The sequence below is a fragment of the Bos javanicus genome, chromosome 3, assembly GCF_032452875.1.
Source record: "Bos javanicus breed banteng chromosome 3, ARS-OSU_banteng_1.0, whole genome shotgun sequence".
NCBI lineage: Eukaryota > Metazoa > Chordata > Mammalia > Artiodactyla > Bovidae > Bos > Bos javanicus.
The window spans coordinates 102265560-102268809 of record NC_083870.1 but is presented as its reverse complement, the minus strand read 5'-3'; the positions used below and the strand labels follow the sequence as shown (position 1 = coordinate 102268809).

General features: G+C 50.6%; 1 protein-coding gene across 1 annotated transcript in view; it reads left to right on the top strand.

Annotated features, from left to right (window-relative positions):
* Positions 1-20: 20 nt before the first annotated feature.
* The window catches only part of LOC133244688 (Krueppel-like factor 17), a 103252-nt gene continuing 100022 nt past the window's right edge, over positions 21-3250 (top strand). The window contains exon 1 of the mRNA XM_061412206.1: positions 21-2108. The gene's annotated coding sequence lies outside the window, so the exon portion shown is untranslated. The remainder of the gene's footprint in view (positions 2109-3250) is intronic.

Here is a 3250-nt window from a genome sequence, read left to right as displayed (position 1 = left end):
ACCTTTCAGAGTACAGGCCTCCAGAGCTGTGGAGAGAGCAGAGAATGAGGTGAGGATCTGGCCCGGGGAAGGCAGGGCAGGACATGTGTGGCTCTCCAGAACAGGTAGTGCAGGGCCCAGACCACCTGCCGCTCTTCCCTCCCGTCCTGTTCCTTTCTGGATGACCCTCAATCCAGTTCCTACCTCACTCTTCTCCCAACCCTTCCCCTGGATCCCTTGGTCTCCAGGCTTCCTGTCCCAATGGGCAAAGGTCTATTTTTGACTCTCCAGATGCCCAATTCTATAAAAGATAAAAAATGAACACAGAACTGGGACAGGGTCCAATTCCTTCATTGTCTGTGTGAATGGCCTCAACCTTTCCCCTGAAGGGGAGTCAGCTTGGATCAGCACATGCTCCCCGACCTCGCCCTGGCCACGAGGCCAGGATGGGCCTTCCCTATCCTGGTGCCGCTCAGCCTGGGCTCCAGGCATCTGGGCTTGTTGTTACATCACTAACTTGGACCAGAAGCTCTGGGCACAGCAAACACAGCATGTGCGGGCACGCCTCCGTGCCCTTGCTCAGGCGGGCGCCTGCCGAACACCTTGCCTCCTGCTCCCCAGGTGAAATTCTACAAACCCTTTGGGACCCTGCTTCAGTGTCACTTCTCTGTAGCTTTGCCTGACATGGCCCCCACTCCACTCCAGAATGAACAAATTGCTTCCTCTTTTGTGTTTTGTGCTACCAGTGTCCTTATAAACCCACTCTAGACATATTTGCTTATGTCTGTCAACTGTAGGTTGGCCAGTTCCCTGAGGGGTTGGATGTGTTTCATTGACCCCTCTGTGCCCAGCTCGGCTTGCAGGAAGTGTTGGTGGAATTGAGTTGAAGGGAAATGGATAACACTGAGGCCTTGGAATCAGGAGCCAGGTCAGCTCAAGAGATCTTTCAGTCAAGTGGGGCTGGTGGTGGGGGGTGGGGAGCAGACAGACAGGCAGGAGGCACGGCCATGCGGCTGCTGGTGTCTGAAGGTTTGATGTTGGATGGATGCAGATGCAAGACGAGGTAGTTTTTGACATGCCACAGGAATGGAATCAAACTTCGAGAGCCTCAAGGAATGCTCTCACAGGAGGAAAACCCATGGTCAGATGGACAGGGACGTTCACCCTTCATAGGACCTGGTCACAGGAAGGACTGGGGTCTTCTCTGGGTACTCTCAGGGAGTGGACTGTAGTGCAAAGGCTATTCTGTGACACTTGGCCCCACCCACAGCCACTTTAAGAGTTCACCCGCAGACCCAGGAAGTCATTGGAAAGCTAGAAAAGAGGAGGAACCAGCTTTTCTTTGCCTATGCAAATCCACCCTAGGTTACCTTTGGCCCTTCCCCTGGTCACCAGTTGTCCTGCACAACCTCCTCAGGGCCAGGCAAGGGTGTGACTTGTGACCATTTCCCTCAGTTGCCCAGGCCAGGTTTCCTGCCTCTCTAGAGAAGTCCCTGCTCACGGCTTTGGTCTTCTGGGGTCAGTCAGAAGAAGAGGGAATGTGATCACACTCTTGTTCTCACTCTCCACATCCCTCCAAGCTATAAACTCTAGACTTATTGTCTTCAAAGCTGTCACTCTTTGGCTATCAAATAATAATGACAATGATGATTGTAATGAAGCGGAGCCACCTCATGGGTTGGATATCATGCCTTCTGGTCAGATGAGTAAACTGAGGACACTCTATCCTGGAACTTGGGCTACAGGGTGATATCCCTGAGCAATGCGAATATGGCCCTTGTGTTCAAGGCGCTTCTCTTTCTCAGTGGGAAAAAGACTGCTTGGCAGCGGCTCCCAGGACAATGAGTTGGGTGCAAAGCTTTGCTACTTCTCCTGCTTCTGCTATTTCTGTTAAATGGCCCCATCCATCCATTCAAAAAGTACCACCTGAAAGCTTATGATAGGTCAGGCCCTCTGATAGGGGTTGGGCATCCACATTACCCAGGCACCAGGTCTGCCCCTCACCCATATATGGGCAACTATTGACAAGCTCTCTATCTGTGCCATGTGGGTCAGAGTCAGGTTAGCTTGTGATGAAGTGCTTGGACTCTGGGACCTGGGAGGAGGAGCTGACTCTGCCAACTCACTAGGTATGTGACTTCAAGCAAGTTACTTAACCTCTTTGACCCTTGGTTTTCTCAATCTGGAAGATGGGCTAATTATACTTCCTTTGTACCTTCTGAAGTTTCTGCTTAATTTTCGATTCTACATGTCCTCCACTTTCTCCTCCCCTCCAATCCATTAATCTTCCCAAAGTCCTAAAACCCTGATTCCTTCCAATAGTCTTCCACAGCCAATAGGATATGGCCTAAATTGTTCAGCAGGCAGTTAGGGCTGGCCACAGTTCAATTCATTTATCCCACAAATATTTATTTCACACTTGCTCTGGGCACCTGTGCTGGGCACCATGAACTCTTCAGTCTCTGGCCTCCTGGAGCTTACAGGTTGGGTGGAAACAAGTGGAACTGGTGACTCAAATGCATATAATTAGAGTCTACGATAAAGGGTGCAAAAGTGAAAGATCTCTTTACCAGAGTCTACACCAGTGAGGCCTGGCCTTGTCTGAGAGTTACAGAGGACTTTCCTGAGGAAGTGATGTTTAAGAGTCAGAGTGGGATGATTAGGCAACAGTGAGCAACAGAAGAGGAAGAGCGATTCAAGCAAATGAAATAATACAGAGAAAGACCAGGAGCCTGGGGCTCAGAGTGAGGGAGAAAGTGGCCAAAGATGAAGGTAGATGCATAAGGAGGGTCAGGGTCTACAGGGCCTTGTTTTGATCTTTATCCTGAGGGCAATGACAGGACTGAAGTCTTTAAATCAGAATTGTAACTGTGAGCAGGAGCGACTGGTGGCGTGTGCATTTTGAAAACGCCAACCTAGATTAGTATGGAGAAAGGACTGGAGGGAGGGGAGAGGGGAAGAAAGGAAATTGATGAGGAATAGGCCAGGCCAGGAATGAGGGGGCTTGGCTCAGGAAGGTGATGATGGGGTGGGGAGAGGTGCACAGATTTGAGAAAAATATAGAAGGTCACTTTGGTAGGACTTGGTGATGCATTGGACTTGGGGGTGAGGGATAAGGAGGGGTCTCTGGTTTCTATTGGTATAATAGGAAGAAGCCAGTGCCCATTCCAGGGACAGAAATGCTGGAGATGCTGCAGGTTTGGAGTGGGGAGAGGATGAGCTAGGTTGGGTGAACTGGGTTCAAGTTGCCTGTGAGCCACCCAAGGAAGGA